Source organism: Rhinolophus hipposideros, assembly GCF_964194185.1.
Source record: "Rhinolophus hipposideros genome assembly, chromosome: 16".
Classification (NCBI taxonomy): Eukaryota; Metazoa; Chordata; class Mammalia; order Chiroptera; family Rhinolophidae; genus Rhinolophus; species Rhinolophus hipposideros.
The window spans coordinates 13,867,482-13,882,409 of record NC_138062.1 but is presented as its reverse complement, the minus strand read 5'-3'; positions in this window follow the sequence as shown (position 1 = coordinate 13,882,409).

Below are 14,928 nucleotides of genomic sequence, written 5' to 3'. Positions count from 1 at the left end.
TTATGGATTTTTTTTTTATTGGCTAAAGTGTAAACAGGGTATTTGGTGCACAATATGATCTTGAGTTATTAGCTATAAGACTCTCTATTTAACTGCCCACATAGCATGATTTAATAATGGTTGAATGACAGCATGATGGGATAGAAATAAAAGTTTAAAAACTTTTGAATAACTATCATTCAATTTGTTCGTTATTAATTCTGTTGCACAAACTTTTAATCTTTAATTTACTCATTTGTCATTTGGTGACAATAACATCTACACAAAATTATATTTCCATTGCTTGCAATCTTGTGGATTTATGTGACAAACTTGAGATTGGAATATTTCTGGCTTGTTTTGGTGGAAGTAAAGAAAGTTAACAGTAGTTCACTGCAGAGAAGTAATTCCTAACCCATCTCCCAGTAATTTCCCTGGACAACCTGATATAGTTTTGGGGAATGCAGGCTGATGAGGTAGAAAGAAAAAGAGTATACAGTAAGGGAAAATGAGGAAAGATGATGCAATAATAACCTTTGTTTACTTAGTGATTTGTCTTCCCTGAGATTTAACCCTTTCTGAAATCACGGATTAATTGTATACTTTCCCTGTTTTCCTTATAAACCAAGTAGAACTTATAGTTATTTAGGTGTTTAGAACTCTGAGAATATTGTATATATTTCATACTTCTTTCTCTTCTGAAGTAATGTTTGAATGCTCTTCTATTTCCTTCATATGTTTATAATGCATATAATATCTGGAATGTATCAGGAGACCCATGCATGGTTTTATTATCTACTGATGATAAATTTATAAGTAAATTTATTATTTAACTTACACAGTGCAGAAAAATAGAAACAATCATTTTCTGCTTTTATTTGGGAAAATGTAGGCAATTAGTTTTATCTAATACTATATAAGCAACTTAAGGATATAGATTTCATATTTGGAGGGAAAGGTTTTAGTGTTTTTTGTTTTGTTTTCATTTTGCTTTTATGTTTTTATTGCTCAATGAAGCAGTGATTATGTCCAATATTTACTTTGTGCTATAGGAAATCGAATAAATATAAAATATGTTTTGTATTTAATCCCCCTCACTTCAAACATACTTATCCCATCACTCTTGCCACTTTCTGAAGCAGTTCTGGAAATCCTCTTTTGTGAGTGTCTTCAGTTGCGCTGTCATGGCTGCCTCTGTGTCCTGAATCAATTCAAAGCGTTTACCTTTCATCGTCAGTTTGACTTTTGGGAAGATCCAGAAGTCACGTGGTACCAGATCCAGTGAAGAAGGTGGATGAGGATGCACTGTAATGGTTTTATTACCAGAAGCGATGTGTGACATGGAGCATTGGCATGACAGAGGATGACTTACGTCACACTTTAAAACACACCTTTTCTCAACCATACCTCACGCCCAACTGACTGCACCAAACAAGTTTCAACTTGTCACACACTGTTCCTAAGGTTCAATGTGCCACTTCCCAGATTGAAGATCCCTGCCTTTCTGTTGGATGGCACTCGGCAGCAGCATTAATTGTAGTTTTTGATCACACCTGGATAAGACAGAAACTTTTTGTTGTTATTGATAAACCGGTGGGGGTTATCATCACAGCGTAATTTAACCTAGTTGATAAGTACATTGGTACCTAGAGTTATGGTCCTGCCGTAAGAAATACCTTCACATGTGGTATGACCTTAGTGGTTGGGTAGTGGTGGCTAGAAAAGAAATGCTGAGTATGGCACACAGTAGCAAAACAGTTGCTAAAAGTTCAGCAATAAGTCGGGAAGCAGATCATGTAACAAATGGACATTAGTGGTATGTGTTATAGGTTTTGGGCTGCTTTTCTCAAGGTTTTAAATGAAAAAGATGAGCTCAGGGAAGAATTGCCTGGAATAAAAGGGAATAGAGCAAGAAAGAGAAGGCTTTGCAGGGCTGGAAAGGGCAACTTCTTCAGGACTTTAAATAATAGGACATAAATTTGAGAACATAGATGTGAGATGAAAGCCAATTAATCCTAGCCTGGAAGCAAGGATCAAATCAAGTTTATGGCTGTCATACATTGTTAAAATCTTCTTGGGGATAATGTGGCGCCAAGTAAATCCTTTCAGTTTATAAATGGTCACATAATCTTCCAACATTTCATATATACCTGTTTAACTCAGTTGTGTCTGTTGTCCCACCAAAATTCATATCTTGAAGTCCCAACTCCCAGTGTGATGTTGTATGGCAAAGGGACTTTTGGGAGATAATCAGTTTTAGAGGAGGTCATGAAGTTGGGGCCTTTGTGATGAGATTAGTGCCCTTATGAAAAGAGACATCATAGATCTCTCTCTCTCTCTTTTTCTGTCTCTCTCTCTCTGTCTCTCTTTCCCCCTCATCCTCTTCCTCTCCCTCTCTTTCTATCTTTCTCTTTGTACACCCCCCGCCCCCGCCATGTGAAGACACATCATCTGAGAGCCAAGAAGGGAGCTCTCACTAGAACCTGACCATGCTGGTATCCTGATCTCAGACTTCCTACTTCTGGGACTGTGAGAAAATTAATTTCTGTTATTTATGCCATTTAGTCTATGGTGGTTTGTTATGACGATCCAAATCTATGGTGGTTTGACTAAAACAGGCCATTACACAGATTTTCTGTTTAATCGTCACTAAAAAAAATACATATTTAGTCTTTTGCTAAGAAGATGGTATTTACTGGGGAAATCTGCCTCTTAAACAGTCTATTATATCTGTTTGCTTTTCCTTTAGTTGGCCCTTCTTTCCTAGTTTTTATAGGTGAAAGCTTATAATCTTGATTTGATACCATTCTTACTTTCTAATGTAAGCATTTAGTGCTGTAAGTTTCTTAGCCCCTCATTATTTACATCCCGCACATTTAAATATGTTATACTTTTAATTTTCATTCAGTTCATTTTTTTTTCCATTTCCCTTTAGACTTCCTCTTTGACCTACAGCCCATTGAGAAGTCTGTTTAATTTCCAGATGTTTGGAGATTTTGCCATTATTTTTCTTTTATTGTTTGCGCAATTGATTCGTTATATTCAGATGTCATATTCTGTGTATTTTAATTACTTTTTTTTAGATAACATATTCTGTATTTCAATTCTTTAAAGTTTTTTGAGATGTGTTTTGGAACCTTTACTGTGATCTATTTTGTTGACTGTTTCAACGGCACGTTTAACCAATATGTGTGCTGCTGTTGGGTGAAGTGTTCTAGAAATGTCAATTAAATCCTGTTGGTTGTCAATGTTGTCCAGTTCTTCTTGTCCTTGCTGATATTCTGCCAGGTAGTTGCCGAACGAGGTGACTTGATGTCTCTAACCATAAGTGTGAATTTAATTTTTTAATTTTTTTTTCCTTTTCGTTCTACCAGTTTTTGCTTCAAGAATTTTGAAGCTTTCTAGTTGGTATCTACATATTTATCTTTTCATTGATATATTTAGGCCCCGTGCACTAAATGTAATTAATGATATATTAGGGCTGAAGTGTGCCATTTTATATTGCCGTTTTCTATTTTCCTCTGCTCTTTGTTGTTCATTTTATTTTTATATTCATTTTTCATTTTCCCTGCCTTAGTGTGGATTACTTAAACATTTTTTAAAATTCTATTTTGATTTATCTATAGTATTTTTGAGTGTATCACTTTTTATCACTTATTTACTCTAGATATTTAATTATGTATGCATAACTTATTACAGGCTACTGGTTTTGACATTTTAGTGGTTGTCACGTGTTACGGAGGGCGAGGGTTTGTGTATCTATAAGTGGTAGCAATTGGAATGGTGGAACAGTTCTGTATCTTGATTTTGATAGTGGTTACATGAGTCACGTGGTCATGATTGATTGTTTTTTAAGTCAAGAGATAATCTTATAAAAATCTCAAGTGATATTAAATGTACTAACTTTACACAAAAACGCGGTATCAGCCAAGTATTAAATGCATTAAATGTACTATTAAGTAGTACATTTGTAATACAAATGTATTAAATATACTATTAAGTATCAAGTAGTATTAAATGTACTAACTTTAACACAAAAAAGCGGTATGAGCCAAGTAGTAAACTTCCTGGACTTATTAGCAAACATGGTTGTGCCTTGTAATTCTTAAATTATATTTTAAAATAACATAAACGTTCTACAAATAGTTAGTAGTATACCTTCTCTTTTTGTCCTCTAAGGCAACAAAGCAGCCTTATTCATAAGACATGATTAATATATTTTAATTATTTAAGTAGACATTATCTTCATGGATAATCAATCATGCATTCTAGTCCAATGAAAATGTACAATAGTAAAACAAATTTTAAGAAATAGAATGATGTTTGTTTCATGTACAAAATGACACTTCTGTAGAAATTTATAAAAGGAGAAAAATACAAAAAACACCATGGTGTTTAAAATAACCATGTCATACCTAAGGATTATTTTGTTCCCTACTTGAAATTTTTCACATAGAAGTGATTAATAAGTATAGTTAGCTTATATGGTAAATGTCTTTTCAGTAAATAGATTTCCACAGAAAGAGAATAAAATAATACATGAATTATATATGCCTCTTTTTATTCTTAAGATCCATTTAGTATAATTTTGTGTTTTCTTTACAAAGATCATTATTATTTGAAACTTTACATGGGAAAAAGACCATCTTTAATAATTGAAAGGTATTATCATATTTAATAATATCATCAGTCATACTTTTCAAAAGAGAAATAGCATTACTCTTCATTTTTAATTTATACAAGTGTATTATTACCATAAAACATTAAACTACTACAAAGATTTTAAAGATTGAAATAAATGTTGCATTACTGTCTCCAGATTTAATTATTTTTAATAATTTGACAGATATGCTTTCAGAAATATTCCTTTTATAATTTGTTTCCTTTTTTCCTTCTTTTCATTTCTCCCTCCCTTTTTAAACTATCTGAATACAAACATTTATATACACACATATATTTACCAGGTTGCTAAAATGGGACTTTTCCTATCTCACTTTTGTGTCCAGAATATAAACATGACATCCCACAGTAAGTGTAAAACACTGGCTGATATTCTACTCAGTGGTTCTATCAATTCCTGAGCGCAGTATTGAAGTCCCCAACTATAATTGTGAATATGTCTGTTTCTCCCTCTAGTTATGTCAATTTAAAGCTTCATGTATTTTGAAGCTTCATTAGGTGCATTTACATTCAGGATCGTCATGTTACCTTGTGGAATATATTCATTTATAATTATTTGATTTCCTGTTTAATTCTTTGTTTTGTATAGTTTTGCTTTTCAGCTTACTCTGATATTAATATAGCCATTCCAGCTTTTTCTGATTAGTGCTTACATGTTATATATTTTTCTACTTATGTTTTAATCTACTTATATTGTTGTATTTGAAGTGAGTTACTCAGAGATAGCATATAATTGAATTATAACTCTTTATTCAACTTGACAATCTTGTCATTAATTTGATATATTAAGACCATTTTCATTCAATGCAGTTATTGATATGTTGAATTAAATCTTTCATTTTTTTTTCCATTTGTTTCTTTCATGTTTTGATCCTCTCCCCTTTATTGCCTTTAAAGATAAAATGAATGTCTTTTAATATTGAATTTTGATATATACATAATACTTTTGTGTACAGCTCTTTACATAGTTTTATTTTTATGTGGTTGATCTAGGAGTTATGATGCACATGTCTAACTTAATAGGAGTTATGATCAAACAATATAATGAATGTTTAAATAAAGAAAAAAGAATTACACTAACAGACACATTGCCATTAACCCCCCTCAAAATACTCCCCGTTACTTTGGACTCAATTATTTCATCATTTTTGGTACTTTCTGAAACTGTTCTGGAAATCCTCTTTTGTGAGTGTCTTTAGTTGCGCTGTTGTGACTGCCTCGATGTCCTGAATTGATTCAAACTATTTACTTTATATGGTCATTTTTGATTTTGGGGAAGAGTCAGAAGTCGCATTTTTGATTTTGGGGAAGAGTCAGAAGTCGCATTTTTGATTTTGGGGAAGAGTCAGAAGTCGCATGATATGGGGAAGAGTCAGTGAATAAGGTGGATGAGGACACACCATAATATTTTTATTTGACAGAAATTGCCATAACAGAAGTGATATGTGACACAGAGCGTTGTCATGGAGGATGAAGTCATGCAAGAGGACTTCCAGAACTGCTTTAGAAGGTGGCAAGAATGATGGCATAAGTTAATTTGAAAAGAGGGGAAGTATTTTGAGGGGGATTAGTGGCAATGTGTCTTCTACTTTAACAATGTTTTTTTTTTTATTTAAACATTCACAGTATCTTTTGATCACACCTCATACATTATAATAGTCAAAGTTTATGAATTCAGACCTTGGGAGATAGAGGTGGTGTGAATTTATATTGCACATGGAATGGATGTGAATTTTGGGGGCCACAGGGAAGATTGCAATGGATTGAATGGTGGTTCTTCAAAACATGTGTCCTAATTCTTGAAACTTGTGAATTTTACATTTTTTGGGGAAATGCATTTTCAAAGATAGAATTAAGGATCTTGGCATGAGAGGATCATTTTGGATTATCCAGATGGGTCCTCAATCCAATGACATGTATCTATGTAAGGCAGAGGGATGTTTCATTATGCTTGGGAGACATTTTAAACAAACAAACAAAAAAATCACCAAGAAAGAGCACAAAGAGATGAGAAAAGAAGTGGCACACACCTGACAGTATGAGAGTTCAAACAAGAGGGCAGAGCTTTGCCATATTTGACCTCAGCTGTGAAATCACGTTAGAGAGTCAAGCTTTTTGTTGTACTTTGTATGCCCACACATGACTGCAATGCATAAATACTAATTCAGGGGTTACAAATAAATGTTAATGAATAGATGATTTTGTAAATGTAGAATTCATGAATAACAGAGATCAATTGTGGTATATTCCTCGAGACTCAGCTAAATGCTAAGAGAAGGTGTGTAATTATATTTATGATACCTTCATAGCACATTTGGCTCTGTATTTTTAGTAGACCATAGAGTCAACAGGAGACATTGGGGTCATATTTTTTGAATCCAGTACCAAGAGAGAAATTGTATATAATTTATCTGACACATGCTACATAATCTTTAATTTTTGCATTCCGCTGATCCAGAGCCCAGTAATTCATGAGGAAGTACAGTCTATTTGTCAAATAGATTATTTAAATGAAAGTTAATCAATAATTCATATGCATTTAAAAAAGAAAAACAACAAATCAAACAGTCCTCTGCCAGCAACTTTACATTTATTATGTCACTTAATCCCAAAACAGCTCTGTGACATATTTCTTTTTTGCCAAATGTGAACTCAAGATTCAGAGTAGTTTGTCAACTTGCCCATGATTTCATAGATGAATATGGTAGGGAATGGCTAGTAACACTCATATATGTCATACTGCAAAGTTCATGCCTCTTGCTATATTATACCCTGCCCTTAGCCACTTAGACTTGTATCAGTTTCTTTGATTCAACAATATTATTTGTGTTGTCTGTAATTGCAAGGTATTGTGGTACTTCCTGATAATACAGCTTACCTGCCAGTTTTGAAAAGCACAAGACAAAGTAGCTAAACAGTCTAAAAAGCTAAACCTTTAAAAACTTTAAAAAGTTTAGTTTCTGACTAAACTTCTGCTATGAGATACCTTAAGGGGACATGTCTTTTACTTAAAGTATGAAATATTAAATCACATGTGTAACATACGGCAATAGAACAGTTTAGAAATAATTAAGCACGGTGATTTTTTTCTTCACCTCTGCACTGGGATTCACCTAAGTACTATTTTACAATTAGTTAAAATATAATGAATTACTTTGAAAACAATCTTTAGCTTTCTTCTCTTTTTCATATATATAATATATAACATATAACATTATATATATGTATATATGTATATACATATATATGTATGTATGTGTATATATATATGTGTATATATATACATATATATATGTGTATATATATATATACATATATACATATATATATATATATATATATATATATATATATCCATCCTAAAACAAAGAGAAAGAACAAAATCAATGGTCATGCCTCTGAGCTTGCTAGTATGAAATCAGTAAGTGATTTTGTTTCAATTATAGAAAAATGATTTCATTCTATAAATATACATTCATGTTTTTTAAATCCATGAATTAATATTTCTTTGCAAAATATACTGTTTTAAAGTTATTTGAAATAGTTTCAAACTTACAGAAAATTTTCAAGCACAACGCAAAAGATTTTTTTTTTCCTGTGCTATTCAGGAATAAGTTGCCAATTTAATGCTCTACAAGGGACATTCTTGTGTAACACCACAGCACAACCATCAAAATCAGGAAGTCATCACTGATATTTTACTGTCATTTTATCCCGAAACTCTTTTCGAATTTCACCAATTGTCCCGATAATGTCCTTTATAGTAAACTGAATCAGTTGATATCACCTGTTGAATTTCGTTTCTGCATCACGTCAGCCTCCCGGCATTTGAAGCAGTCAAGTGTTCCCTTGACTTTCACGACCTTGACACTGTTGAAAATTATAGGCTGGTAATTTTGTAAAAGGTTTAGTGGTTACCAGAGGGTAAGGTGGTGGGGGGTGGGAGATGAGGGTAAGGGGGATCAAATATATGGTGATGGAAGGAAAACTGACTCTGGGTGGTGAACACACAATGGGATTTATAGATGATGTAATACAGAATTGGACACCTGAAATCTATGTAACTTTACTAACAATTGTCACCCCAATAAACTTTAATTAAAATATAAATGTCTTTGGATTTACATTTTTCTCATGTCTTCTCTTGATTCAATTCTACAGGAATCTCACAGAAGTGATGTGTTTGTTTCATTGATTGCGTTTTGTTAGGTGGTGTTCTCTATGAATTCATGCCATTACAGTGATATCAAGTTTGATGATTCAATGACAGTGGTATCAGCGAGTTTTCTCCATTATAAAGTTCATCTCCTTTCCCTGGGACTCCATAAGTATTTTGGGGGGCAGAAGCCTAAATAACTTTCTAATATTCAATTTTTTATTGAACTTTTAAATAGTCAATTTCAAAAGTGATATCCATGTCGACTGAAACTTTCCTATTTTGTTCAGTGTGTTATAATCTATTTTTATTATTCTTATTGGTTGGGATGCTCAAATCATTTTAGATTTAGGGAATGGAGCCCCTTCAATCTGGCCTCTGTGCCCTGTATCACATTCAGTCGTTCTTTGAACATTTCCTTTTGTTCTGAATAAGTTATTCCAGTTTCATATGGAAAATGTTCCTGTACCAGCTTTAGAATCAGCCATTTTTTCAAGGAATGCTAGTTCCTTTTAGTGGAAAATGGTATTTAGAAACTGAGATCTCAGCAGTAGGTGTGATCATTGCTACTGGGATGTCATTGGTTCCAGGTCTTTTCACTGGAAAGAACTAGAGAATATTCTTTCTACAGTTATAGTAAAGATTAAGTAATATAATACTATATGCTCAGTGCCTCGCTCAGCGACTGGCACATTTTCTTGAAGTTTGTTATTTCTCTTCTCCCTTCATATACTAGCACGTATTTATCCTTCACTTGGTCCATTTCTCCTGTTTCTTCATTATCTGTACTGTTGTCACTTTCCTTCTACTCCTGCTCAGTTGGCTGGAATAGCTGGTGGACTTGTGTATTTAAACCCTGATTCCAAATTCAAGTTCTGAAAGCTTATTCTTTACTTGTCTAGAGGTCAAGAATATAAAAGTTTACAATCAAATGTTTGCACAAGCCAGACCCTTCCCTTGACACAGACACACACGATATAAATAAATATACCATTTGCCAGTTTTCGCAAACTGAAACGGAATAGCCTCAGCTAAACAGGTCAGTTGCCATTCATTCAACTCCATCAAATTTTGGCTGTACAAGAAGAATACCTGCCCACTACCGCCTGATTTGTTTCTTGCTTTTTAAGACTTGGAAAAGTAAATGAATTCTACCAATTTTAATGTTGGCAACTAACTGCTTTATTTCACGTGTTTCACATTTGACTGTCCAAAGAATAAATGGCTACATAGCACTAATTTAAAGCCTTTTATTTAAATGAAACCTTGGAAATATGTATAGCCGAGTGGGTTAAAGTTACTAGAAAAATAGCTGCTGTTTTTGTTCCTTTTTTCTTGTAAACGACTATGTGTCAAACTATGCGCAAGGGACAATGCTAGATAAGGAGTAGGCAGGCAAATAAAAATGATAGATTTGCTCTCCTCATGACATTATAACATTGTAAGGGGAAGGATAAGTATGAAAAAATAAGAAAAAGGGGAAAAACGCCCTTAAACTAATCTAAAATACATTGCGATCATAATACAGCAGAGAAGTATGGGATTTCAGATTAGAGATAAGAGATTAAATTGAAGAGATTAAACTGAAATGAACAGATAATGTTTCATGAGCTTAGAAATTATGCTGATTTCTTGACATCAGTAAGATGGAGATGGAAAAGAGATCAGCATAGGTAAACTTGTTGAGGGGGAGAGGTGGGGAATCTGGGGAGAGTCTGTAAGGTGACGCTGTGTATGATAGGTCTGGAAGTATATAAACTAGCATGAAGATCATGACAGTCAATTCTATTTTACCCTGGTAGAGGAGGAACCAGACAGTACAGCACTAGGGAAGTGAACATAAATGTAAGAAGAATAAGATAATAAGAGATTAATTAGAAGTAAAAGTGTCATTTCGCTTGAATGAGGGTTGGGAGAACTAAAAGAGATACAGAGCAGCTAAAAATGACTCGAAAATTTCCATTCTGAGTAACAAGGAGAATGCCCTTAACATAGCAAGGGGGGAGAAAAAAGTTGCTTTGTGAGGGGCAGGTGGTTAATTCATATTCTAAGCACATTTGAAATGTAGGTGTAATTCATGATTCATCTGTTCAGAAAGTTATTGAGCAACTACTGTATGCAAAGTCCCTGGTCTTGACAATGGACTTACAAGAGCCAAGTAAGGACAGGTCTTGTCAAGGAAATTACAGTGGAGTAAATGCTGCACTTGAGTATGCACATGATGCAGTTGGAGCACAGGAAATGGGCAGGTAGATTACAGGAAAAGAGAAGGTCTAGGAGATCTCTCTGGGGGAATCCAGTTTCCGAGTCTAACATCTGTGTCTGAATTGAAAGTATTGTGTGCTATGCCCAGGCTTTTACCTTGTGAACTAAAATATCTTTCACATTCTTGCTATTTAGTTCACTCACATAAGAATTAATGATATGAAAGATACAGCTCACACATAAAACATCTTTGAAATACCATTAAAATTTTGTTTAAGTATATGGTCAAACAACACATTATAAAATGAGAATGTCTGTGGTATAATCAAATAAGTACATATAACAATAGTTACAAGATCTGTTGTTCTACAATTAATATCAAGTGATTTCCATATGTTTCTATTATTTTCCTGATTTATACAATAAATATTAAAATAAATCATGTAAGTAAGCATTAAGTTAGAGTCATAGACTGAATTGTGTCCATCCGAAATTCATTATGTTCAAGCTCTAACCTCCCCCCAGTACACCAGAATGCAGAACGGGAGGGAATTTGGATACACAGTCTTTAAAGCAGTGATGAAGTGAAAATAAGGCCATTAGGGTGGGCCCCAATCCTATCTGACTGGTGTCCTTATAATAAAAGGAGTTTAGGACACACCAAGAGATACCAGGGTTATGTGCGTGCCTTGAGAACAGTCCATTTGAAGACAGAGAGAACCTACGGCCATTTGAAACCCCAGGCAAGAAACCTAGACAAAACCAAACCTGCTGAAACCGTGATCTTGGACCTCTAGCCTCCAGAATTATGAGAAAATGAATTTCTGTTGTTTATACTACCTTGTCTGTCATACTTTGTTGGGGTACCCCCAGCAAACTAATACTGGTTATAAAAGGATTTTTCCTATAAATAACATCAACAGAAAAACATATTTCCTACGAAATGCATAGATTTTTCACTAAATAATTAAAAATTATTTGAGATGCCACACACAGTTTTTAGAAGTTCATGTTTCAGCTTATTTCTAGATCAATAGCTCCTCTATTACCTTGACTCTATTAAAATTAAATAGTTAAAGACATTATCTTCAAAATTATTTCAAGAAAAATATTAAAGTACAAATGTAAAGTAAAGGCATGAAAGGAAAATGACTGTTCTATAAGTCAATTAATTCTATGAATTAGATGTTTGTATGATGTATTATTTTGCAAATGTCAGACTTTGATTAAATACATAACTCACCTAGCAAGTTATGCAAATGAGCAAATCCAATAGATAACTTGACCCTCATAATTGCTAATGTATATTACATTGTCAACCACCTAGAATATGAATGAGATAAATCTGTGAAATATGTTATGTGAGCAACAAAATATGTAAAATCAAGAGGTAAAGTATAGCTTAGTCAGTAAAACTTAGTACACATTATAATCAAACAATTTACTGAAACAGCAAAATAAGCAAAAAAGAGCAAGGAATCTTATTTATTAAACTGTAGTATTGGATCATCAATAGATAGTTTCAGATAATTTGATCTGGAAAACAAGCTGTTATAATGATGCATTGTGCTCCATCAGCAAGTTATGTACTGCAATCATTGAGCTATATGAAAAATTAATTGGCTAACTATGAAATTTTATGATTGCAACAAAGGAAATTCATTGAGATACTAAAATGTTTACGTGCATAATTTTAAAATCTTAAATGGCATCTTAAAGAGGTTTGTGCCCCTTGCTACTATGAAATTCCCTTCAGACCCCCCCCCCACACACACACATAATTTTTTGGCAAATGTTGACTGACAGATTAGTATGGGCTATAAAATTAATTCTTTTAATGAAAATAAGTAATAATGACAGGGTGTTTAGAGGATTTCACATAAGATTATGACCTCATGATGTGTGTTAAGACTATCTCTTTCCCCATACATAACCATAAAACTGGACAGAAAACATGAAGCAACTCGTTTTAGAAACTGGACTATAGGAAGTATATGACTTATTCCTGAGAAAATGTAAACTCATGCAGCGAGCCCCATGATATTCCTAGCTCTATGAATAGAGACCAATTTCCCAACCACAGAGTAGTAAATTAGGAACCAAGAAGAGCACAATGGTTTACCGAAACGAGGAAACAGAAATCAGAATTTCATTCTCCTGTCAGTTGGACAGGAGCAAAGGTGATAGTGCAGAGAGGAGACCACCAGTTATCTGTGTTGTTTTCCGGGAGAAATGGGGAGAGGGCTGTGTTGCATATTTGCAAGGTGAAACTACAGGAATCTTATTATAGACTACATACTGTAAGGTTAGAAAGTGAACGGATATACTACGGATCAAGCAGTCCGGGGTGGGGGCATTGAGGTCCAAACAAGCAAAAGCAGGCAGACCATTATTAAGTCCCCATTTCCATTTCTGCATATATCTAATATACTAGAGAGGTTGAGTTGTATGAGTCATGTCCACGCCCTAGAATAAGACCTGCTTAACACCCCCGAAAAAAAAGCCAAAAACCAAACCTCACAAGCCCTGCAGGTGCTGATAACTTGTAGGGCTTTGGAGAACATCTTGGACTTTCCATAAATCTATCCAACAAAACATAAAATCAAGTTTACACAAGTTTATTGAACAAAACTGAGCAATTTTCAGGAGGAGACAGCATAACATGAATTCCTTATAATGTATCATTAATGATGTCCAGTATAATTAACATATTATCAGACATATAAACAACTAAAAAATGGGAGTCATAGCTTTTGTTTGTTTGTTTTTAAAAAGCAAAGAAGGCTATTAATAGAAAATAATGATAAGATGGCCCGATTTGGAATTTAGCAGAAAGACACAGTAAATCAGCTATTCTAAATATATGCATACAATTAAAATAATCTTTAAAGAAAAGTGTGGCAAAGGAATCTAAATAAAAAAATGAAAATCATGGAAAAAATCAAGAATTAAAAATTTAAAAAAATATTAATTGAGCTTGATAGCATTTTTAACAGAAGAAAGATTCCGTGAGGTTGAACACAAAGAAATAGACGGTCAATTCTCCATGAGAAATTTGATGTGAGCATGCACATGTGTATGATGGGAGAGGGTAACTGGTAATAAGACATGGATGAGAAGTTGCAGCCATTTTGAGATCCAATTAGAATGTTTACTCTGTTGAGTGTAAAATAGTGTTGGAAATAGAGGCCAAAGAAGTTTGCTCACCAAAAACAAAAAACAAACAACAACAACAAAACTAGAAGACTCAAAAAATGAAGTACAGAAGGTGAAATCATTGTAAAGGACAAAATCTGTTGCTTTGGACAAAAAACAACAGAGCTGTCCAATTCATTGCATATAGGGTGGAAGAGGGTGAGTTCGAGAAGGGGGAATCTAGAAAGTGATGACCTAAATTTCTTGGATCGATTAACCGGACACTTAGAAAAATCACTCATTAACGTGTTCAACAAATATTTTTTGAATGCTTACCAAGTATCAGGAACTGTTTATGTTGTTGGAGATATAGCACTAAACAACATAGTCAAAAATTCTTGCCTTCACGGAGGTGTTATGGTAGAAAAGACAGACAATAAAAAACCAAACACACAAACATTTGAATCCTCTTAAAATGCTCAGTTTTTGCTGTGCAAAGTGGAACTGTCAATTAGGCTCAGAAAAAAAGTAAAAATATAATCTTAAGCCATCAGCAAAAATTCTCTGAGATATCATTTAGAAGTAGCTAACACATTTACAGTTACCTGGGTCACTATGAGCATACCTGGAGGAGACTGCATAATAGAAAAAAAGCTGCAATATTTAGCAACACCTGGTAAGCATTGTGGTAATTCTACTTGGAGAAATTATCTCAGGAACATGGCCAGTCATGTGTAGAAAAGATTTCAGTTTATAATTTTTAAAAAGCAGAG